The 25,711-nt window shown below is 47.0% G+C and overlaps 1 protein-coding gene across 2 annotated transcripts in view; it reads right to left on the bottom strand.

Annotated features, from left to right (window-relative positions):
- Positions 1 to 25,711, bottom strand: part of NEXMIF (neurite extension and migration factor) — a 158,028-nt gene that overhangs the window by 49,410 nt on the left and 82,907 nt on the right. The window lies entirely within an intron of this gene.

Below are 25,711 nucleotides of genomic sequence, written 5' to 3'. Positions count from 1 at the left end.
TAGCACGGGAAGGAATTAATAACGTGGTCATCGTAGCAGCAAGTACCCCCCTAAAAACCAGATTAATCTCCCACCATCTGCTTTAATAGCAGAATTTCTGCTAAGTGGTTTTCCCCTACACAGCCCCACACATCCATGTAAACAGACAAACAAACCATTTGGCTTCCTGCAGTCCCGGGGAACGCAGCTGCTCCGAGCAGGGCTCGCTGCCTTTGACACGGTGCCAGGGTTGAATTCCTGCCATCCCACTCACTCCCACACCTCTCCCCACACCCTGCTCCTCTGCAGGCTCCTTCAGGCTCAGGGTACCCCCCAAATCACCGCCCATCGAACATGGCAGCCTGGGATCCTTAAAATATCCTTGATTGTAGCTGAGAAAAACAAGGGAGGTGAGGAATGAGAGGAATGGACTTCCATGCTATTATTTTCTTTGTGGCAACTCTCCCATCCTCTGCATGCAACTGGCACCTCCAGCACCATGAGTCCCAGCTCAAACACTGAAAACACCCCAAAAAAGCATATTTACAAAATTACTTGGAAGATGCCATGGCAGGCAGTGGAAAAAACCAACCCCCCGAGTCAAGGAGATTGTCTGCTTGGTTGGAAAAACACAAAGGTCACCACAAGGAGTATATAAAAATACATGCTAACATGGAAGAGGTATAAACATAACACTAAATAACGCTTTTTATACCCAGCTCAGCATTTAACACTTGCCCAGAGGCCTTTGATAAATCCCAAGTGCCTGAACAAAGCAAGGAAGCTTTTTCATTGCTATTTAGCAAACCAGGGAAAGTAAAGCACAAGAGAATAAAACTGTTCAAGACATCAAGGACCAAGTCAGAAAGAAACAGCCAGGTCTCCACATCCAGCTCTTCCATCGCCAAATGCCCTGCCAGGCTGCTGGATGGAAATAGAAATACTATTGTTAGCCCCAAGCCATGCAGACTCATTAACATTTATTTTAGTGCTATAAAATATATTTTTAAATACTTGAAGAAATAATCTGGAGGAAGTGCTAAAAGCTTGGAGCATGTTTTCAATATGTCCCAGCTTTTCCAAGGAGATTTGAGACCTCCTGGAAAGACAGCGACCGTCTCGGAGGCTCTGGGAGCATGAGGGTACCTCCAGCAGATGCAATTCCCTGCCCTTGCTTTTGGTCCCCGATTGTTCAAAAATGTTAATTTTAATTACTCGTGGACAGCAGTATCCCCAAAGTATCGTTTCCCACACTTTTTTAATGCTTTTGGGTGTTTATATGTGAGTAACACTTGGAAACAGAGGAACCTGACACCTGTGGGGTCAGCTCCTTGCCATCAGAAACCCTTCAGCAGGGACAAATCCTGCTGAGCACCTTCCACAGAGCCCAAAAGTTCATGGAGACAAAGCATGTCAGAGTTATCAGGAGCATCTCCCCATCCTTGTGAAGAGCAGCAGCCCCATCGATCCTCCAGCTCTTAGGAGAGGGGTCTGGGTTGGTTGAGAGGAGCCTTGGTTATTCCAGAGGTACCCATGAGCACATCCTGAGAAAACCGTGGTGCGGGAGAAGAGATTCAACAGGGAACAGGATCCAGAGGTACACACACAGGACAGGGCCCTGTTCCTGCCATGCCCAAATGGATCAAGCATATGGAGAATCCATTTTATCTTAAAATAAACACTCCATAACATAACTCCTGTTTTCTCTCTGACCCAGCCAGCCCCTGGATAAAATAAAACGAGAGGAGCCAGGGATGGAGAAGAAACAGTTCTCTCCCTTTTCCTTGTCAAAATGTTATTGGTGATTTCGTGTTTCACAGGCTCCTCGTGAATTTGGACAGGTCTTTAATCGGTGTTCTGGTGGCAGAAACAAAGGACCATGACCATTTGTGCAGTTCCAGAGCAGCTTCAATAGATGTCCACTGTGCTTTACTATGCCAAGCTTGCAGACACCACCTTCCCCAGCACCAAGGGGACCAGCCTGGCACAGGGCACTGGCCATGGGAAGGCACAACAGAGCTGGAGGAGCCAGTGCTCCGAGACCTCCCCTGTGCCCTGGAGCTCAGCAGACGGCAGCAGTTTGGGTGCCCGTCCCTCAACAAAATCTGCACGAGCTGCACCAGGCACCAAGTTCAAAGTCAAAAGGAACATTTGTTCTACAAGAAAACACATTGCAAACGACCCCTAACAAATTGTAGCTGCTGGAGCAGCCAGCCCAGAGCACAGCAGCGTTTCTCAGCCCCGTTGTTACTGCGGGCGCTGTGCTGAGCGTGTGAGTGGCAACGCAGGCACAGCCACAGTCTGTGTTTCAGTACAAATTACAGAGCTGGAGAGGCAGCTCGGCTCTTCCCTGCACTGCTTCCCTCATGTTTTGATGCCCATTAAATTCCTTCCCATTTAGTTGCTTTATTTCAGCTCCTGGCTGCATAAAATCGTTCCGCAAGCGCCGAAGCCGAATAAATAATGGCAAAACTTTCCCTGCAAAGACTCCAGGAGCTGTTATGTAAAGCAGGGAGGGGATCAGCAGATAGAGACAACTTGGAGGCAACCTGAGGGTTGGGATTCTGTGTCAGCTCGATACACAGGGGAAATAACCCTTTAATCCAGTGCAGTGTATTTCATTTACTGTAGTGTTATCCAGTTCGAAGATGTTATGAAAGGAATCCCTGGAGAGACTTAAGACTTCAAAACCAGCCTGAGTTTGAACTTAATTCCACTGTTGCAAAAGGCTGGAGCTGTGGAAGATGACCTTTTCCATACCTTGGATGCCAGGAGCCATCCTGCCTCATAATGTCACGCCAAATTAGAATATTCTCTTTTTGTTTTACTCAGGATTTTGTTTTGTCATTTCTTTTTAATTAAAAGCATCTGTCACTGTTAATGAAATGGGGAAAAAGAGAAGAAAAACTATCATAACACAAAAAAATTAAAGCTGGTGGTGTCCACAGAGATGGACAAAAAGCTGGATAATTAACAGAGGAACTTTCACCTCCTGTGAGATCATCACCAGAGCCCAGGTCAGGACCAAAGGATCGCCAGTGCCATCTCCTTGCTGCTCATCACCTGAACAAAACAAAGGGATGCTCCCCATACACATCCCACTGGCAGCAGGGCCTTGGGTGGTCTCCTCTCCAATATGAAATGAGAGGGAAAACACTTTTGAAGTGCAAATCCCAAAGTTGTTCAGGTCTTGCCAAGGTTATCCTGAATGAAAGTTCAGAAATACTTGAAAAAGCCAACCCATAAATCCATGTTAGTGAATCAGAAGCTGGTGGAACCCCAGGGGTGAAGGTGTGTGGTCTCATCTTTCACCAGCTGCAGGAGCTTCCCTGCCCAGGGGGGATTTTTAAGGAACCCTGCAGGAATTCATTGAACCAGTCATGGAAATCCCAATTCAAGTTGTTCACTACTGTTAACTGCTTCCATGGACTTTCCTGTTTGGAGGTGAACCATAAAAGGGCAGTTTCCACTCGCTGCATCTTCCGAGTCAGATTGTGAGCGCAATTAAATGTAAATTTGTATTTTCCAAAAATAGGACTCCCCCACAAAATACTAAATTAATTACAAAATGTATTCCTAATGTGAAATTATTTAGCCTGTTAAAGCGGTACAAACAGCTTTATTGGATCATTAATGGTTAGAAATGTTCAGTCAGCACAGTTGGAAAAAATGTAAACTAAATATGTCAAGGATACGTTGCTTTCTCCACTCACTATTTTTTTAATGTCTTATTTCATGGTAGATAAGTGAAAAATCTTTTTACCTGACTTAGTAAGAGGCTCATTTACTCATGCAAATTTAAAACCAAGTGTCATAATACAATGAAATTATAAAAACATATCAAAAAGGAGTTAGTGAGTCACTAAATTTAGCTCCTAATGGAGTTCAAGCTGTCTTATACAGTTGTATGTTAATGGGAAGAGCTCTGGTGGTCTGTAAACATCAGAGCAGAGCTCAGCAACCATCCCACGTGCCCGGGGTTGCTGGAGAAGCCCTCTGGGTTTCCAGCCCTCCACACCTGAGGAAATCTAAGGGGAACTCAGATTTTGATCCCAGGCAAGGCAAGGAATACAGCCAGCATAAAATAAATTAAAATCCATTGCTGTGAGCTCTGGGCAGCCCCAGGTTCTGCAGACACACATCCCAAGCTCCAGTACCAGGCCTGGGGTGATTTGCAGGTGTGATCCTCAGCATCCATAGGGATTTTCCTAATCCATCCAACATATTAAGCTGGCATGGGGAAGCACTGACTTTGTGAGTGGGAAGATACTGAGCAACACGAGGGCTTGGCTGGGAATCTGGGCAGATCCAGGTAACAAATTAAAGTGGTGCCTCTGAAACAACAGCAACAGTTCAGGTGCCAGGGCAGGAGCAGGATCCTGGCTGGGCACTCACTGATAGTCCAAGGACAGCACTAACATGAAGTCCTTACTTTCTGGAACAATCTCACTCCAAGAGTAAGAAAAGATGGTGTAAGAGAAGAAAAAGGGAGGGTCAGTGTTAGGAGATGGCCAGTCCACCCAACAGAGCTCAAATATCCATCAAAACCAAAACACCCACTGGGCAGGGTGGGAAAAAAGGCATCTGCAGAGAAATTGGCTTAAGATACAGGGAGGAAATTTCTTAAAGGTGAAAATGTCCTCATAACATCTTCCAGTGCCTAAAGGGGCACCAGAAGAGCTGGAGAGGGACTTGGGACATGACCTGGAAAGACAGGACACAGGGAACGGCTCCCACTGCCAGAGGGCAGGGCTGGATGGGAGATTGGGCAGGAATTGCTCCCTGTGAGGGTGGGCAGGCCCTGGCACAGGGTGCCCAGAGCAGCTGTGGCTGCCCCTGGATCCCTGGCAGTGCCCAAGGCCAGGCTGGACACTGGGGCTGGGAGCAGCCTGGATGGTGGAAGGTGTCCCTGCCACGGCAGGGTGGAACTGGCTGGGCTTTGAGGTCCCTTTCAACCAACCCATTCTGGGATTCTCTGACACCCCAGTCGCTGGGGACAGGCTTGGGTTTGGGTGCCAGCCCAGCAGGACGAGGTGGCTGCAGCACAGGGGACAGAGAGAGTTTGCGGCCCCATGCAGCCCCTTCAGCTGCTGAAGGGCAAAACTGGGGCCCAGCACACCATGGAAGGAAGAAATAAATATTCCCAGTGCTTCCTGACCTGGCAGAAAATCATGAAAATAAGGCCCTGTAAGGAGAAGAGGCAAGGGAACTAATGGGAAAACATCTTGTTGCATTAAGGGCTGTGTTAAAGGTGTACAGCATCATCTCCAGACAAGTCCACTGATATTCCTGAACCTTCATCGATCCACAGGTCAAACCAGGAACGAAAAATATCAATTTTAGAAAATATCACTGGCTGAGATACAATAAACCTCCCCTGTCCCTATGCACAGGTAAATAGAGAGACCTTTCCATGTGAGAGAGAAATCTGCCGTAACTACAAAACCCCTGACCTGTCCCCTTCTGTAACACTCACAGGCCGATACAAGGAATTAGGGAGATGTCCTACATAACTGCTTTAATTAATTTGTGAAATTTTGCACCCTTCTTGGAGGCGGGCGACGTGGCCCTCTGTGCTCCCTTGGATTGCCACCGCTCTCAGTTTTATTTTTATCCCGAGTTCGATATGAATCAGGCTTTGCAAAAGACAAAACAACCCACTGTAATCATCCAGCATGCCAATTAAACTAAAAGATACCCTGGAAATTAAAATTAAATGCCATATCTATGAAAAGCAGCAGACAGCTTCCTCAGAAACAACAAAAAAAGCCCATATTATAGGAACACGACCGTGGCAGCCCAAAATCGGCGCCGAAGCACTTATATAACTTACTACCACCCTTCACATCTGCATACTGGAGGTCTTCATCAAACTGGGTATGTTTTTGCACGTTTATCATCAAGATTTATTGAAGTTGATTCCATAAATTTCATTGAGTTGTTCACTGCTGCTATTTGTTTCCAAGGCAACAAATGCACTTTGCCCAAGCTGCACAGTACATCACAATTGTTCAGGATTTGGGGGTCCCTGCCCCTGGTGCTGCACAGCGCCAGCACCTCCCAACACCAGCTTAGCAGTGCTGACAATTAACAAATATGGGGGGGATTTCTGGAAAAAATAATCCCTATTAGGGGAGAAAAATGTCAAATGAAGCAGGCAGGGAGCAGGCTGCTGGCGAGAAGGTGGGATTTGTGCAAAGCCCCCGCTCCCATCTCATTTACACCTCAGAGAGCTGGAGGTTGAGAAATCCATTCGCAGGTTCAGGAGGAGTTGGAAGGTTCTTTCTGCACAAAATAATGACAGAAAGTCGCCTCTTTGTCATCACTGTGGAGAAAGGGACAACAGAAGTAGTGAGGGGAATGGAGAGGAGGAGGATTTACAAACACGGCACAAGCATCTCCCCGTCAGCAGCACCCAGAGCCAGAGCCTGTGGCTCTCAGAGAACTTGCAGGCAACCTTGGAAAAGTTTGGCTTGGGATAAGAAAAACCAAGCACCAACTGAAAGGAAGCATTGCTGCCCAATTTCCTGCTATTTGAAAAGTGGCATCACTGCTGTCCTGGCCCCCATCAGTGTTGGAAAAGGGCAGGAGCATCTCTCCCTCTGCACCACAGCCCTGTGGCACAAGGCACAGGGATAATCCACACAGGATCACCAGAACACCTCGTGAATAAGTGGCAGTGACAGAGGCAACCTGAGCTGCAGGAAGGCAAAATTCAAATGCAGCAGAGCAAGGCAAACCAGGTTCTGCTCCTGGGGACTCCTCTGGGAAAAGCCTCCCACAAGAAGCCATTCCATCAGCATTTCTAAAAACAAAACCAATCTCGGACACAGCAATGATATTTCAACAGGACACAGCATTTTTCCAAAGATAATGAAGATATTTTTGTTTATCTGTCATAAGCAAATATCCATGACTGAAAGAAGGGGTGGCTGCCAAACTCAGCACACCAGTGCTGGCTGGTACAGACTGAACTGGAAACTTCATGGTGTGAGTCAGGGAAACCTGAAAACCATTCAGCTTCCAAACCCAGTCACTGGAGTGCCGTGTAGATGCAGAGGAGACAGCCTCAATTATCCAGAGCACAGGAAGCTGCAATCCCTTCCCTTTTCCCCTTTTTTTTAAACAAAATTGCTTTGTTGGGTAGCACATTCCCTTGGATTCCCAGAGCGATCAAAAAAGACAGCATCCCTGATGACAAAAGCCACTCGTTTTTCTGCTTTCAGCCTTAGAAACGTTAAAGGATTGTTTGCTTTCTAAGTGCAAGTCCACATTTAAGAGGAATAAAGAATTTCTCTGGCAGGCTGGATCAATGATGCAGCAAGCCAAGCATGCGACCTCCCGCAGGGAGCCTGGGTCCGGCGCTCCTGGAAACAATAAAATAACCTTACACTGCTCCTGATCGACTGCACCGTGTGGGCAAGGGGGGGAAAACTTACTCCTGACCCTCGATGTGGGAAAGGGGGAGAAACTTACTCCTGACCCTCAACGCAAGGAGCCACCCCTTCTGAATGAAGCGATGGCTTTCATTAACATCAGGCATTTCATCCCCTTCTCCCCTTCGTCAGACTGGCACCCAGGATGCCAACCCTGCTTTCAGAGCTGTGGCAGTGGCTGCAGCCCATGAATTGCCCTCTTCTTCCAGGAATGATGTTGGAAACAGACAGTGCTTGCAGTCGGGCGACGGCTGAAGAACATCCCACGCTGCCGAAAACATCGAATGTAAGGATATTCTCCAGCCAGCAGCACAAAAGCAGGGAAGGGTATAAATAGCCTTTGAGGAGGGTGTATAAATAGCTGTAGGTAACATTTGTATGCTATAAAAACACTTCATTTTTGGCCCAGCTTCGCAAGAGTGAGTTTCCTCTCACAGCACTTTGGAGACCGGCTTCCCCTCGCCTTGCAGTCAGCACAGCAGGGAGAGGGCAGGGACTGCTCTGAATCCACTACTGCAGCCCCTGAAAAATGGTGGGAGTGAATTTCCCTTGCTGTTTAAAAGAGACTCTATCAAGGCCTATCCTAATAAGAGACCAAAAATTGGATATATTGGGCTAGATCCTTCTGTGCATGGCAGGCATGGGGCAGCGTGGGGCTGGTGGTGATTTTCACGTGCCTTCCTTTGACATAAAACCCAAGTGTTTACGTGGCCACACACACACATCTGAAGCTCTCCCTCTCCAGACAAACCCCACCTGCCAAAGTGGGGATGGGGCTGGGGGGGCAGAGCAGTGACAGCGGCACCTGCACACCCTGCCACCCCTCTGCCTGGGCCACTCTTACCAACCAGCAGAGGATACAAATGCTCTTTAAAAAGCCTTATTTTCCGAAATCTCAGGCTATTTGCTGGCGGTGCACCCTGGTTCACACAGCCAAAACAGTGCGATTTTCACATTTTGACCAGCTCGGCTCGGCTGTCCCGCATCCCTCGGACATCCCGCAGCATCAGCGGCCCCAAAGATGCTCCAGCCCCACCGCATCGCTCTCCACACCCGCTCGGTTCCCCTCCAGCCGAGGCAGCGTCCTGGCACATGGAGAAGCTGGGGAGGGAGCGGCCCCGCACGGGCTCGGCTCGGAGCTGGCTCCCCGCGGAGTGCAGGTGGCTCCTTGGGTTCCTGATTGCTTGTCAGCCTTCCCTCGGGCTGGCACCGTGCCTGGGTCGAGCTCTGCAGCGAGCGGGTCACCCCCAGGAACAGCAGCTCCAGAGACGCGCCCGGAGCCAGCGCGGGGCTCGGCTGCACCCCGGTCACCCCACGGGGAATGGGACACCAGGTCCCAAATGCCTCTCCAAGGAGGGCCCCTCACCGACGGGATGTGCTGGCACAGCACCAGAGCTGCAGAGCGGAGCTATTCGAAAAATCCCTGCTGAATTTGTCCACCGATTCATTGATGACAGAATGTTGTGTCAGAATATGCCGGTTTTAGCAGAAATCACACCAGGAATGTCTTGGAAAGCCCAGATGATCACAGACAGCATCATCTCCCAGGCAGAGAGACCTGGGTTCAGGACCCTGCTGCGGCCAGCTCCCACCAAGCATCTCCCAAACCTCCAGGGGCAAAGCCCAAGGGAACAAAATCACTGGAGCAACACCTTCCAAGGGTGTGGAGCAAAACCTCCCAAGGTTGTGGAGCAAAAACCATCCAAGGTTGTGGACCAAAACCATCCAAGGTTGTGGAGCAAAAACCATGCAAGGTTGTGGAGCAAAAACCATGCAAGGTTGTGGACCAAAACCAAACAATGGTGTGGAGGAAAAACCATGCAAAGGTTGTGGAGCAAAACCAAACAATGGTGTGGAGGAAAAACCATGCAAAGGTTGTGAAGCAAAACCAAACAATGGTGTGGAGGAAAACCATGCAAGAGTGTGGAGCAAAAACCATGCAAAGGTTGTGGAGCAAAACCCTGCAAGGTTGTGGAGCAAAACCAAGCAATGGTGTGGAGGAAAACCATGCAAGAGTGTGGAGCAAAAACCATGCAAAGGTTGTGGAGCAAAACCCTGCAAGGTTGTGGAGCAAAAGCCATGCAAGGTTGTGGAGCAAAAACCCTGCAAGGTTGTGGAGCAAAACCAAGCAATGGTGTGGAGGAAAACCATGCAAAGGTGTGGAGGAAAACCATGCAAGGGTATGGAGAGCCACAAAAAGGCACAAGTGTGTGGACAAGCCTCTATGAAGCAAAAAAACCAGCCTGCCTAACCCACAGCTCCACTGGCTGGTAACAGCAGCTCTCCCAGTCCTGTGTTCTTCACAAAGCTGGGAAGCACAGGACCCACTGGAGGATCCCAGCATCCTCCAGACCAGGCAGGCAGCTGGGTAGTTTGGCCTTTTTTAACTTTGCCCAAGCCCTGCTTTAATTCATTTTGGGCACAGGGTGTTTCCCAGTCTGGATTTGACCCTTCAGCTGAAGCTCTCCATGTGTCTGAGTGCCTATGCCAGCAGGGACTGTGTGTATTCGTGGGAGAATGAAGCAGCTAATTCAGGGCTTTGGTGGGATGAAAGGAAAAACCTTAATTAAAACAAGTTTTAAAGCCCATCAAGTTGGTTTTTTTTTTCTCTTATTCAGATTAGCAGCCATGCTAAGATTCCACTTGGACTCTAAAAGTGCTGCTTCCCTTCTGCCATTGTGAGACACCACACCCCACACCAACTTCAGAAAATAGAAACGGGGGAAAGCACATCTGACAGTAACTAAAATTACACAGACTTCTCCAAGAATGCAAAGTGATGCCCTTATTTTGTAAAAAACTTCCTTCCAACCAACCCAGCTCATGACAAGCATTGCTGGGAGCACACCACTACTCACAGAGGGTCCAAGCACCTTTCCTTCTTCATAGAACCATGGAATGGTTTGGGTGGGAATGGACCTTGAAGATGATCCAGTTCCACCCCTGCCCTGGGCAGGGACACCTTCCACCATCCCAGGCTGCTCCAGCCCTGTCCAGCCTGGCCTTGGCACTGCCAGGGATCCAGGGCAGCCAGGGCTGCCCACCCTCCCAGGGGAGAAAAAGCTGGTTCATACAAGGATTTGATGACAAGGACACTCATTTCCCTGTGGATTCTCCAGAGCCAGCAGACACTGACAGGAGCAACCTGGCTGAGCAACTCCAACCACCCAGGCACGAGTTCTGTCTCAGCTTAGGGAGCTTTGTCCCAGGGCAAAAGCAGAGGCGGGGCAAGGACACATTTCCACAACAGGCTGATTTTAAAGAAAAATCCCAAAGCAGAGCCACGGAACCTCTGCATGCTCACAGCACCCACAACTGATCCTGACAGATGGAGCAATGAGTGATCAACAGGCATGAGAAATGCAATTTAACATCGCAGCTCCCCAACCCCTGACTCTGCTTCCACCCTGTTTGTGATCCCCAGGCATCCCCCAGCACCTCCAGGAGAGAATTCTTTGAGGAACATCTGCAGACTTACAGCAACAGTCTCACACAAACATGTTTTACAATGAGGAGCAGGCACACAGAGAGTCTCCCGACCATAATTCCAACTAACAAAACGGAATCAAAGATAACAAAAATCCTTTTTGCTCAGAGGTTTCTCCAGTAACACCAGTCCTGACCTTCCAGTCACCCATCTGCCCTCCAGCCCCAGATACAGGATTTGGATGCTTGCTCTGATATACAGCAAGGCAGGGAAGAGGAAAAACAGCATTTCCAGGCAAACCTTTTGACAGATATTTGTTCTCAACTCCACAGCAGGCTGAGCCAGGGCATTACCTGTATTGCATCCCAGGTACCATCAGTTTGATATTGAGTTTGCTTTAAGAAAAAGAAAAACCAAATTGATTTCTTGGGAGGATAAACTCGCAGCTAAAGGGAAAAACTACAATTACACTTTTCAGCCATGAAAAGTAAATCAGATGGTGCTGAAATCCCAGCAGAAAACACAGATTAATTAAAGTCTGCACTTTCTAAATCTGTTATTCAACTAAACACAGCTGTTAAAAAAATGATGCCTTTGCTGTAATTTCCATGTACATTCATACCACCGAAATACTGCAAAAAACATTATTAAGTGTGTTCAGTGGCTGCTCGAGTTGAAGAGGAAAAGAAAGCACACACATATCTTTAATTATGACAAGGACTGCTTTCTTTAAAAGAAAAAATTTTACTTGGGAGCTCAAACGCTGCCTCCATGGATGGGCTGGGATTTATTCCAGCGGGAGGAGAGCAGGACTGGGACCTTCAGGTGGAGCAAACCAGCACCATCTCAGCAGGGTGGGAGCTCAGGGTGCTCCCTCCTCCTGCATCAGCAGTCCGTGCCCATGGCACGTGGCATCCATCAGCCAGATCCCAGCTCTCCTTCTGGTGCAAACCCACTTGTGCTTCCAAGTGCTTTTGGCCATCTGTCCGTCCCAGGCAGCGCTTCCCAATTGCACTGATTTCATTAACCCTAATATATTTTAAGATCTTGCACAGATTAAGAAGAAAAAACAAACCCAACCCACCATCAGTTATTCTGCAGGGCCTCATCTAAAAGCCCATCAAGGCGAGGAGAGGCTCGTGCTGACCCCTGTGGATCCAGCTCTGCTTCCACACTTCATTTATCAATTATTCATCAGGAGACAGCACGGTTACCAACACAGGGAGATCCTGCAGAACACATGTCCTGGTCCCCCTGCACATCCCAGGCTCTGTTTGGGCTCTGGCAGGGTGAGGATGAGCACAGCCACACTGCCACCCTGCCAGGTGGGGACAACCCAACACACCTCAAACAAAAGCTTCCCTTCTTTTTCCCGCTCTGTTTGGGCTCTGGCAGGGTGAGGATGAGCACAGCCACACTGCCACCCTGCCAGGTGGGGACAACACACCTCAAACAAAAGCTTCCCTTTATTTTCCTCTCCCTGCCCTCCAAGCCACCATCAAGGCTCAAAATGGAGAGCTCTTTGGAGAAACTGGGATTTGAGTGGGACCTCAGAGGCACTCTGCAGTTCAGCCCAGCCAGGAGAAGCTTCCTTCCCAGCCCACCAGAGCTGTGCCTCCCCTGTGGAGGAGAAAGCAACACTGGAACCTCGGCTCCTCTGCAAGGGGGAGAAGGCATGGGAGAGCCCTCACCAACGCCTCTGAAATCATTGCAGCTCGAAATATAATTATGATGATCTAATTCAGTCATATATTAATGTTGGCAAGAGCTCCCAGCTTTAATACCAGCCCGGAAAGCCTCCTGTAATCCAGACCTGTGAGGTGACAGCAGTGCCACCAACACAGGCACTGAGACCCTCACCAGGGTGACCCTGGAGAGGGGAAAGCCAGCAGCTGCATGGCCAGGGCTCTGTGAGACACCAGGCACCTCTGGGGACATCCAGCAGCACACCTGGAGCTGCTGTCCCACAGGGAGGGCATCCAGCCACCACCACCCCAAGGGCACTGAGCCCCTGCTTGCATTTAACCTCAACAGAAATTACCACCTTTCATTGCCCTGCATTCCTTTTTGGTTTTGTTTGTTTTCTTTTTTTTTGATTGTTGATTTGGTTTTGAGTCTTCTTCTTCTTTTTTTTTTTTTTTTTTTTTTTTTAGGAATGCAAAATTGGATAGGAAAAACATACATTCAAATGTCAGGAGACTGTGAAGAAAACCATTCTTAAGTCCAGGGAGGCCCCTGAGTGTCCTCCCAGTCAGCTGTGTGGGACAAGGAATGTGTTGAATAAACTGGGCTATGCAACTCCTCCACAACTCTCCAGAAAAAGACACTTTTCAGGAGGTTTCACTGTTGCTGGCTTTTGCATAAAACACCTCACTGCACCTACTTATTATTACCTTTTTACCTGATCTACCCAACCCCATCGGTGTGTACCTTCTGAGAGTTCCCAAAATATGATCAACTTGGAGAAAAAACAATGAAAACCAATGAACTTCTGGTAAAAAAGAGGAGCTGAGTTTTTCAGGGATGAGCAAGATGCACTGGTAGCAAAGTACTTCCTATAATCTTCCATTACAGGGTGAAGGTTTTAATAAAGTGCAATAAAAAAAGCTCACATTTTGATCTTTTCCCAGAGCTAGACATGGTTTAATTAGCTTGATCTCACTATGTAAACTGGAGAGGAAAAAAGAACACCATTAAAGCAATATCCCACTGGCAAATGAGACAACCTTGACATCAACTATGATATTTTCTTGGAGAACTCTCCCCTGCCTTTGATGCAGCTTCCACACCTCTTCCCCATCACCAGATCTTCATCATCCCACCTTTTCCAGCTGCCCTGCTCAATCCAGTGGCATTTCTTGGTTTCTGCTTTCCCCCAAGAAGCCTAGAAAATGCTATTAGGGGAGAAAAAAAAAATAAAATCCAGCTAGATGCTGTCTTGGTTGTATTTAGCCCGAGATCACTCAGCATGCTCTTTAGAAAAGATCAACTGGAACTAAACGTTGCCATAATATAACTCCATCTGTTAAAGTACATACTTTTGTAATAACACATTCAGAATTCAATAAGAAAAGCCAGAATTACAAACAAGGTGTCCATAATGAGCCTCAATATAATTATTAAAGCAGATAAAGTAAACCTGGGTTTCAATACAAGGAAGTTATTTGGACCTTAATGATAATGAAAAGTAAAAAAGCATCTGTAATTTCCGCTGAAATGTATTTCAGAAAGTCAGCTAAGTGCACGTCACTTTGTTAAGACTATTCTTATTATTGTGTTTGCACTGACAGCAAAATGCTTCTTAGTTCCAGCTCCTGGGATATATAAAAATATGATTAGAGCACTATAACAATACAACAATGGATTAATTTGCCCAAGCATTACATTTGGATCTGAAAGACTTTGATAATTTATTTTACCAACTGAAAGGTGGTTATTTTGGGATCCTGGCTCAGAACTAAGTAGTTCAGTGCAGCATTTTGAGAGTTTTTTTTATTATATTCCAGCACTGGCAGCACTGTGAGGTTCCAGAGATTTTCTCCTGTTTGCCTGTAACCCTGAGCTTTTGTGCCAAGCCTTATCCTGGGATTTAGCTTGGGCTGCCTGCTCCAAAGGGCACCACACATCCCACAGCCTGCAAAACAACCAGGCAGTGGTGATTTATCTGGCAAAACTGCCACCCAAGGAACAGAAAATGATGGTTTCTGGAGATGTTGAACAATCTTACCTACAACAGGCAAGGAGAGCATAGAGAACTAATCCATGTTGAACACTGAAGGTAACAAAGATGGACCAAAAGCTGTTGGGAAGTCTGGCCTGGAGGGCAGATGATATAAAGGAAAATAATTAACTCGTCTGTTGAGTGTCAAGCAGAGCCATCCTCTACAATGGCAAGATTAGCATGGAATAATCACAGATTATCAGCAAATTCAGGTGCTCCCTCTCAAATCAGACGGGTATTAGAAAGAAGTTGTCATTTTGGTCAAAAATTTGGACCAGAACCATGTTTTCCCAACAAATTAAAGGCCCCAGGAGCTCAGTTATGGGCTGTTCCAAAAGAAGTGGGTCTGCAGAAGCAGGAACAGCCCAAGGGTCAGGAACAAAAACCAAACCAGAAATACCCAACACCATGAGACAGCACAGACAGGACGAGCACAGCTCTGACCCCAGGCTCTTAAAATCAGGGACTCACAGGATCATTTAGGTTGGAAAATCCCTCTGAGATGATCCAGTCCAGCACTGCCAAGGCCACCACTCACTTGTGTCCCCAGGTGCCACATCTATGGGGTTTTTATATCCTTCCAGTGATGGGGACTCCACCTCTGCCCTGGGCAGCTGTGCCAGGGCTGGACAAACTTTTCCATGAAGAAATTTTCCTTAATATCCACCCTGAGCCTCCCCTGGCCCAGCCTGTGACCATTCCCTCTCCTCCTGTCCCTGTTCCCTGGGAGCAGAGCCCAAAGGTCCCCCCTGAGCCTCCTTTTCTCCAGGCTGAGCACCTGTCCCAGCTCTGGATTGTTGATTCAGGAACATCCTCAACTCTTAGGCAATCAGACTTATCCTGTAGCAAATTGCCCAAATCTTGCATGAGATTTTTTTTTTTTATCCTAAAGGAGATTTTTAGGATGATTGAAATTTCCCTGCTCTTCATCTTCCTCCCTAACTCTAGTTATTTTGCAGTTCACTTTTGTGCTTATTTTTTGCTTTTACAAACTAAAATTTGGTCAAGTATAACATGCCACGTGCCCTTTTTTCACTTGAGGAGTAAAAGAGATCAAATTTTCCTCTTTTTTTTTTTTTTCTCCCAGAAGAGAGGAAAAACAATAATGGGGTCAGGGCTCAGTGATGTGGCTCTTTAAAAGTGCCAATGAAGTTTTCTGGAAGGTCTCATTCTCCAAGTTTTAATTAAAGTCATAAAGCTTATAAATGCTCTTTGTCAGATCTTGTTCCCTGGAGGGCTGGGGGCAGAAGCTGCTGGGTGAGGATCACACACAGGATGTGCAGTTGGCCTCTCCAAATGGGCACCAGGCAAGAAGGATGGCAATGAAAAACCTGGAATTTTGTGAGCACTTGAGCAGCCTGAAATGCTGTCTGGAATTCATATGTAGTGTTTTGTAAGGGGTTTGTCCCCTCCCCAGCCTACAGCAAGCCAGTTAGGGATTTGGGACAAGCAGAGGAGGATAAAGGGCAAATGGAGGCTTTGTGTCTCCTCAGAGTCATCTTCAAACTCTTCCTGCCCTGCTTTCCACATGGAACCACGTGAGCTTCCCATTCACTCCTATCAGTGCCTTGCCAGATTTGGATGACTGCCCAATGCTAGTGCTGCCAGAAATCCCAAACATCACAGGGGTGATTCATCTGATGCCTTGACAGCTCTGGAGCTGGGCTGGGGTGGGGGGGAGACCCAAAAACCCAAATAGCAAAGGATGGGGGGATCTCAAAATCTCAAATGCTGGAGCCACAAAGACGCTGGGGTGGGGGGGAGACCCAAAAACCCAAATAGCAAAGGATGGGGGGGATCTCAAATCCTGCTGGAGCCACGAACAGAGCAAAACTCTATTCCATTCCTGCTCCATCAGGAACTGGAGTGATGGGTTCAAACTGAAAAAGAGGAAATGCAGGTTAAATATTAGATAGCAACTCTTCCCTGTGAGGGTGGGGAAGCCCTGGCACAGGTTGCCCAGGGAAGCTGTGGCTGCCCCTGGATCTCTGAAAATTTTCAAGGATGGCACTTTGAGCAGCCTGGGACAGTGGAAGGTGTCCCTGCCCTTGGCAGGGGTGGAACAGGAGGAGCTTTAAGGTCCCCTCTGACCCAAACCATGGCATGGTTCTAGCCTGGCAAAGCCCTTCCCCCTTGGTGCTGTTTAAGTCTTGTTTATACAGTGCTCGCTCATCCAAAGAGTTCACAACTGGAGAACAAGGGAGGCTTTGTACCTCCTTGCTCTGCTATGTTAAAAATTGATTTAGCATAATGGTTTCAAAGAGATTCAAATCCAATTTTGTAAATCAAAGCAGGAACTGTACTGACTCATTCCACAGCAGCAGAAAGGAACCTGCTGAATTCTGAAAACGACAGTCGCAGCCCTGAGCCTCTGTTAAGACACACACACTCAAAAAGTGATGAACCAAACAAACCCACAGTTTAATAAGCTGCTTTTTACTGAGTCCATCTGCTCCCCACATCTCTAAGAAGGGATTTTAGAACCCCAGAATGGTTTGGGTTGGAAGGGACCATAAAGATCATGTGGTTCCACCCCCCCTGCCACGGGCAGGGACACCTTGCACTAGACCAGGTTGTTCCATGCTAAGTCATCATCATCATCATCATCATTTCCAGATCTTCTCCAGATGATTTTCATCAGGAGAAGAAGAGCAGGCAGCACCTTGGTTAGCCACAGCTTCTCAGGTAGCATCATCCAGCTGTCCTGCTCGATGTGGGATACTCAAGGCTGAAGCAACACGAGATCCTTTCTCCTTCAAGCATTTATCATCATTCAGGAGTCAGCTTTGCATTATTCAGTTCTATAAATGGCTTTCAGCATTAAACCTGATTTACAAAAAAAACCAACCTGTAAACAAACACAAACGGGCAAAATAAGATAAACTGAGATAAAACAAATGCGCTCTGCACATGTTCTAAGAACTCCAACATACAAACTACTTACTACCTCCTTCAAGGAAAACACATTCCCTTTAATATCCTGGTATGCAAAAATAGCTGTAAAGCAAAAAATGCACACATTCAGAATCATTTATAGTGAGCATCTTTGATGGTGACGGCATCTCTTGAAGCAAACACAGCCAGAGCTGACAGAGCCTGATTCCAGGCAGGACAGAGATGCTCTGCTGGCTGCAGACAGCCCAGCACTCATTAGATCTTTGAAACAAATTCTGCCTCATTTCTTACAAGCAGTACAGAAATCTTATCACTAATTCACATATAAACAAGCAATCTGAGCTTTAAAGAGCACCTGAACCCAGCACAGGCACGGGAGGAATTGTGGATATTCCAGCTCAAGTACTTAGACAGATAAGGTGGGGTTTGGTGGGGTCATTTAATTTTGTTTTCTTTTAGCGAGAGGATATTGACATTTTCCCTGGCTTTCTTTTCAATTCAACACTTAACCTTGTTTATGCCACTGATTTCTCACCTAAATCAAGATCTCTTTGCTACTACACAGAAATATTTTGTGTTTATCCTCAATTCCCCAGCTCTACCAAATCTATTCTACAAAATCCCCATGGAAAGCTAAGGGCTTGTCCCAGGGACACATTTAGGGGGATCAGGAGCCAGAGAAGGAGGAGGTGTGGAGGAAGCCCTCATGTCACAGACATTATCCCAGTGAATGTTTTAGAGCTGGGAGCAACGAGGGGGAGGCAGTCCCAAATTTCCCATTGAGAGGAGTGAGATGAAAGGAATTCCTACAGAGAATGGCACACCTGGGGTTGCTGGGGAGGAATCAGACCCACGCCTGCCTGGGGCTGCAGCAACAGGTAAAGAAAGCCCTGGCCAAGCCCAGATCCCAGAGAATGACTCTGAGAATGTTTGAGATAAACTGGGTGAAGTTCTTCACTCATCCCCCTTTCTTCTGGTGTCACTCCAAGCCCCCCAGCACAGCATGCACCAGGCACTGCTGACTCTCCATCCTCCTAAACCACCTGGAAAAACCCCCCTTCCCTGGGGATGGGGAGCACATCCCAGCAGCTCTGCTGGCTCAGGCACCCCAGGGCAGGGACAGCATCCCCAGCACAGCAGCTCTGCCAGCTGCGGGCCAGCACGAGCCACCAGAGTCTTCCTCAGCAGCACGGGAGCTGTCCTGGTGTGGCTCAGATATGGATTAGGGAAGGGGAAAAGGAAGGAAGAAATTGTTCCTCCTTCTCCCGCTGACATGGGAACCAAATGCAAACATCCCTTAATTAGCAACACCCTCCAAATCCCTGGCAGCTGCAGTTTTGATGGGCATTTCATCTAATCCAGCAATTCTCTGCATGGAAAACAACCACCTTAGCCCCACTTGGAGGATTATGGATTTCCATGGATTTCTGTGGGTGCTGAGTTAACTCGTGATGCTTCCAGCACCAGTCACAGCGAGACATTCCCAGGGCACACATGAACTGCCTCAGCTCCAGCCAGGCCTTCCAGCCCAGCTCCAGAACCCTAACTGGGAGAGATCACTCCACTACAGCCAGAATAAACCCCTTTTTTTTTCCCTTTGAAAAACTGTGAGGAATATTTTGGAAATGCATCCATCTCTTCTCTGCTCTATCATCATCATCCTCACCATCATGAAGAACCTTCAGCGCACAGCAGCAGCTCTCACCTCGCAAGGTTTTTGTCCCTTCTGTTGCTTTTATCTCACATGAAGTGAGAGGACAAGTGGTGGGCTCTCGTTTCAAGGAGAAACTGATCTTTCCCCACTTCCATGCCCGTGGGAAGGCTCCGTCCTGGGAGGACAGCTGGAGACCCCAGCCCGCTCCTCACGGATGAGGACCCAGGAACAGGTACTGCACTGAGAGCCGGCCTGCAGCGAGGCATTCATGCAAATGAGGAAAATGAATATTTAAATAAAACATTTATTAAGGACAGATTAACTCTGTCAATCACTGCTCACTTTTGTTTTGCTGCGTGTGCGTTCGGAGTGGCTGCACAAAAACCAGTTTTGGTTTTTCCAGGGTATATTTAGCTCTGTATTTAGAAGTGCAGCATCCTCCACGATTTTTTTTTTATTAAAAATGAAGTGCATTTCCTTGTGCAAAGGAGTACAAATTGCTACTTAAACTTTCTTCTATTGTCTATTTGCCTGCAATTTCCACCTCATTTACAGCCTTTTTGTGTCTGCCCTTTTGTTTAGTTTTTACCTTTGACGTTCTCTTAATTTCTCTTCAGAGATACCTGACACCTTTACATTAAACTCACAATACCCATAATTCGGGAGTTTTTGGAGAAAGGCTGCTCAGCAGCAGCAGCAGCTCCCAGCCAGGCTGAGAACCCTGGTGTCTCCTGGTCTGGAGAACCATTTCCAAAAGGAATTTTCATTTCTTGTCTCCAAAGTGTGTATGGAGAGGAAGGAGCACTGGCACACTGTGGTGGGTTGACCTCAGCTGGACTCCAGGTGGGCACTCAGCCACTCCAGCCCTGCCTCCCCAGCTGGTTCTGGGAGAGGAAATACAGCAAAAGATCTGTGGGTTGAGATAAGGACAGGGAGAGATCACTCAGCAATTATTGTCAGGGCCAAAACTTGGGGAAATAAATTTCTTTTATTACAAATCAGATCAGAAATGAGAACTACATCTGAAAAGCACCTTCCCCCCACCTCTCCTTCCCAGACCAGACCTCACTCCTGGTTTCTCCATCTCCTCATGCCCAGGGGAACGGGGAATTGGGCTGTGGTCATTCCCAGGGATCCTGCAGCTGGACAGGGGCCCAGCACAGGGCACAGCAAAGGAGGATGGCCATGAACCAACTGGCCAAGCTCCAAGGCTGTGCAAACAGCCCCTCACCTCCACAACTCCCTCTTCCTCCTCCTCCTCCTCCCAGTTGTTTCTCACAATGACCTTGGTGCCACTGCACAGGTCCAGGGCTGCCAGGTGCCCAGATCCCCACTGATATTTGGGAAGCAGGAGCTCTACAACCACCCAAGGGTCTCACCCTCCTTCAGAACTGTCACAGATTGAAAGATTCAACCCATCACCCCCATGCTGGGTGGACTCAGTGGGGTGGGGATGCAATCCTACCTCAGCAACAACCCCACCAGCAGAGACCCCCGCTCAGCTGAGTCCCATCCCCACCTAAATGGGATTTAGTGACCTAAATCCCTCTGCCTCCTGCAGCCCCAAGCCTCCCATCCACCACAGCAGGGTGGGACAGGACCTGCCTGAGCTGGCCCCTGCTCAGGAGCAGCTTTTCCTTCCCAGCCATCCCTTCCCAAGGGATTCTCCAGGTTTGCAGAGGAAGCACAGCACCCATCTGCAGCTCCCCACCCTCCTCACAGGCCCCCCAAACTGAACCCAGCCAAAGCATTTTTGCTTCATTTTGGTCCGTTTCAGTCTTGATTTCCTTTCAGCGAGTGTTCCAGCGCAGCACTGCTGCTAACAATGGGGATATAATATATTGCTGTGGAAGAAATAATGAGAATCTCCTCCACCTCAGCATCTCCCGGAGGCTGCAGGGCTGGAGAGGCTCTTCAGTGCACACCAAGGACAGGGCACACTCAGAATGGTTATTGTGAAAAGCACTGAGACCATCACCCCAGCCCTCAGCAGATCAGTCATGCCCCTTCTGCTAATGCTTCCATTTTGTTTGCAGAATAAAGTGAAACTGGTTTGCCCCTAAATGTTTGCTCCCGTTCTCTCCAAGCACTCCTGTGCTCTTGTTTCTTCCCCTCCTGATCTCAAACCAAACCAGCTGTTTGGTTTTGCACCCCAGGCAGTACAATCAGCCTATTTCTCTTTAATAAAGGATGGGAGAAAGCAAAAAAAAAAAAAAAAACAAAAACAAAACCAAAACTCAAACCCAAGAACAGATAGGAATTGGCATCTCCATCAAACACACTGGCATGACAGTAACATAAAACATAAAGCAAATAAAAAGACTCTTGGCCATGAAAATATAAATTTCCCAAAATTTTCACTGTGTCCCAAGGCTGAACAACTTCATAAAATTACAGAATGGTTTGGGTTGGGAGTGACATGAAAAACCATCTTGATCCACCCCTGCCATGGGCAGGAACACCTTCCACCATCCCAGGCTGCTCCAAACCCCAATGTCCAGCCTGGCCTTGGGCACTGCCAGGGATCCAGGGGCAGCCACAGCTGTGGCTGGGCCTGCCCACCCTGCCAGGGAACAATTCCATTGCTTCCCAATATCCCAATATCCCATCATTCCTTCCCAATATCCCATTATTCCTTCCCAATATCCCAATATCCCATTATTCCTTCTCAATATCCCATTACTCCTTCCCAATATCCCATTATTCCTTCCCAATATCCAAATTTCCTATTATTCGTTCCCAATATCCCAATATCCTATTATTGCTTCCCAATATCCCATTATTCCTTCCCAATATCCCATTATTCCTTCCCAATATCCCCTTATTCCTTCCCAATATTCCTCTGGCAGTGGGAGCCACTCCCTGTGTCCCCATCCCTTGTCCCCAGTCCCTCTCCACCTTTCCCTGCCCACCCCAAACTCACAGGAGAGAGGATAAGGCCCTGTGAGCTGCCAGCACCACATTTTCCCCTCCTGGAAAACACCACCCACCAGTGGCACCGTGGAGTGCAGGGTTGGAAACTGAGGTTTGATTTTCATCTACTTTGTTAAATTTCTGCTAATTGCCTCTAACGCGCTTCCTCCGCCGTGCCTTTACAGCTTAATTCCTCCTGGGCATTCGCTCCCACTTTCACTGAGTGCAGCAGGAGAGTGAAACCTAACCACACACTGATGATGGAATCGCTCACGGCCTTTGGAAAAAAACAGAGCTCAGAGGGGTTTTTGGGAGGGTTCGGGGTTTTTGTGACAACAGCCAACGTCAGTTTTGTAAATTGATGAAAACTGGGCAGCAAACGCTGCAGCCCCATGAATACCACGAGGCTGGGCGTGATGGCAATAAGTCCAGTGATTTATAATTGATTAGCACGTTGGGAAGTGCAGCAGAAAGACTGACGTGAAAAAACTGGCTCAGAGATTGCCCCTGGATCCCTGGAAGTGCCCAAGGCCAGGCTGGATGGGGCTTGGAGCAGCCTGGGATAGGGGAAGGTGTCCCTCATTCCCTGGTGAAACAGGATGAGCTTTAAGCTCCCTCCCAACCCAACCCATTCTAGGACTGTATGAAGTTTTTTAAAAACTCACCTCTAACCTTGCTGGTTTAGACTGAGAGTAGTTGTCACCACAAAATAAGAAACTTTAGCACTTCTCCAGTCATCAGCAAGCTGCAGCCAGCAGGAATTAATGCATTAATACTCTTTTACTCCCCGACAACAAGGATGTAAGATCCATAACTCCCAAACAATATTATGCACAGCACATACTTTTCATCATTACACATTAATAGATTTGGGAGTGAAAGTTGGAGGGGTGGTGTTACATGTCAAAATTAATTATAATGCCAATAAGCTGAAATTCAACAGGGAAGATCAGGTTGACTAAATTATTGTGTTGAGTTATCAGCACTGAAAAAATCAACTGCAAGAGGCTGTAGCCTTTGGCTGCAAATCCAAATGTAGACTGAAAAATAATGAGAAGTAAAAAAAAAACCAAAAAAACAACATTCCCAGCCCAACCCATTGCAGAGGATTTGAAGTGACTGAGAGCAGTTCCAAGTTAGGCTGAATTTATTTGGGATATGATTTTGCATTGTAGCTGTAGGAGAGTTCAATTGGATCTTAACTTTTCATCACGGGCTTACTAAAATTTGGGACCAGTGGCCACAAATGGTGTCAGCTCAGGTAAATCAGCTGGTTGCTTCCTTTGCACTGAAAGTCCAGCTCCATTTCTGTAAGACTTTCCACATGAGGCACCACCAGCAACCTCAAGGACAATCAAAGGGAGGCCAAAAAATTCCCTCCATATTGAAAAGAGGCCAGCTGGCAACTTCAGAGGAACACCATGATTAATATAATATTGTTTAAAAAAACTTTACCAAAAAATCCCCAAAACCCTGCAAGCAGAGACCCTCCCCAAGCCCACAGCATTTAAGCCTTTGCTGCTTTCCTAAGAGCTGAGTACTAAAAAAAAATCTTTTTTTGTACAAGGATGAGAACAAGCAAGTACCACATGGACATTTGATTCCTACAGAGCCAATTAAATGGGAACAATAAAATACAGTCTGAGTTAACGCTGGACAAAAGGATTAAGGAATGAGGGAAGACTTATTTATAAACATCCACATGAAAACCTGGTTAAGAAGAAATAGGGGAATTAATAAAATATAAAAAGGAATTATTCCAATATGGCTAAGAAGGGGAATTCCTTTATTAAATTTGTCCTCAAAAGTAAATTAAAGGAAGATGCCTGTGCTATCAGAGTGATGGTGAGTTTACAAAAATAGCTTCCACTGAAGGAGGGGAAAAGGGAGTATCTGGAAAATGCAGACATGTGCCAAATCACTCAATCTGTGCAATTAACCAAGGAAATAAAGTGTTGTTATTTGTAAAGAATTATCTTTTCAAAGGGAAATCTAACAAATTCCTTCAAAACATAAGGCTAATACCTAATTCTGGAAATTACTGAAATGGATGGATGCAATTAAGTTCTATTCCAGGCAAAAAAATGGGGAGAAAAAAAAAAGAAAAAATTTAAAAAATAAAGTATTTGTTGCAGAGAGCAGCTCAGCAAGCTGCAAGTAGAGTCTTAGAGAGAACACCTCTCCAGGCACAGTCAGTTAGCACAAACTATTTATTTAAGCAAAAGAAGAATGGAAATGCCACGTGGATTACAGGAGCATTTTCCAGAGACAATCCTAAAATTAAAAGCAAAACTCTGAGCAGCCTCAACTCTCTCAACTTTGGAAGGGATTAGGATTTAGCACCTGCAAGGCCAACTGGAAACAAAGCAGTTGGAGAAAACAGCCAAGGAATCACATGGGTCTGTGTTAGATTTAATTTTAACACTTTTGTTAATGATGTGGGAGAGGAAAGAATAGAGTTTATTTAGTTTCACCTGCTATGCAGTGAAATGTATTGCAGGATTAGACAGGAAAAATAAATACCAACAAAGGAAGTCTTGCTTTGATTGCCTGGGACATGGCAAATCTGGGAAGGTGCCTCACTTCACTCAGCACCACCTGGTGAACAGCACTCAAGAAATTTCCCTGCCCTCCTGAGGAGCCCTCCCCAGACTGCCAGATCTGAAAGGAGATGGCAAAGTCACACAAAGATTCTTCCCTTTGGAAAAAACCAGAACTGAAGGTGAGGTGACATCACCAAACCGCAGCCACGCTCCAGGAAGGAGCTGGAGCTGGGGATGCACCCACCCAAAGAGGAGCTGGAAAGGCAGAGCCCAAGCAGCTGGAGATGAAACTGCAGAAGGATGTGGCAGCTAAAAGGACAGCTTGGTTTCAGAGGCAGAACACACACGTCTCACATAGCAGGATGTTCCAGGCTCCTCTCTGCACAGATGTAATTAATCCATAAATGGAATAATGTATTCACTTCTGGACACCTCATTACCAGAGAAGACACTGACAAATGGAACCGAGTACAAAGAAAACAACAAAAATGTTTAAGGGTTTGAAGGGAAAAATTTCTCTGGGAAGATCAAAAGATTTGAATATGTCCAGCTCTAAGCAAGAGCACAGCTAAGTTGGATGAGATGTGTATCAATATGTGCTTGAAAGGTGTAAACATCAAGCAGAAAAACCAGCACGGAGGGCTTTTAGCAGGAAAAATGGAATCAAATTAATAAAAAAGAAAACTTGAGATGAAAATCTTGTTGCCCTACTAGGATGTACAGTTGGTCTAGGGCGATTGTGGTACACATTTGCAAGGGAACCAGATTGGACCAAACCTTAATAAATGTCCAGCAGCCAGGAGAGGTTTAGAACTTCCATGGTGATCTCTGACATCTGTTCCCCCTCTTATCTTAGGCACTGATATAATCTAGTTGTGGACTTTGACATAAGTACTTCATCTAAACCTGGACCAATTTAATAAATCAAAGTATCAGCAGATATGCATGGCTCCCCCAAGCCAGACCACAGCTGAAGGACTCAGTCCAATCATCCCTGATCCCCCAAAACTGCAGTAGGTCTCTAATGGTAACAAAAACTGCAAAGAGAAACAAAATGGGTGAAAAAACCTGTTTGACCTGCTTTAAATAACCCAAGCAGCTCTTAGACCCCCCCTGCCAGGGCCACAAACCTTTCCCAAGCCA

This window comes from Passer montanus, unplaced genomic scaffold, assembly GCF_014805655.1.
Source record: "Passer montanus isolate IOZ18808 unplaced genomic scaffold, ASM1480565v1 scaffold76, whole genome shotgun sequence".
Classification (NCBI taxonomy): Eukaryota; Metazoa; Chordata; class Aves; order Passeriformes; family Passeridae; genus Passer; species Passer montanus.
The sequence above is the reverse complement of the archived record's forward strand: the minus strand, read 5'-3'. Positions and strand labels throughout refer to the sequence as shown.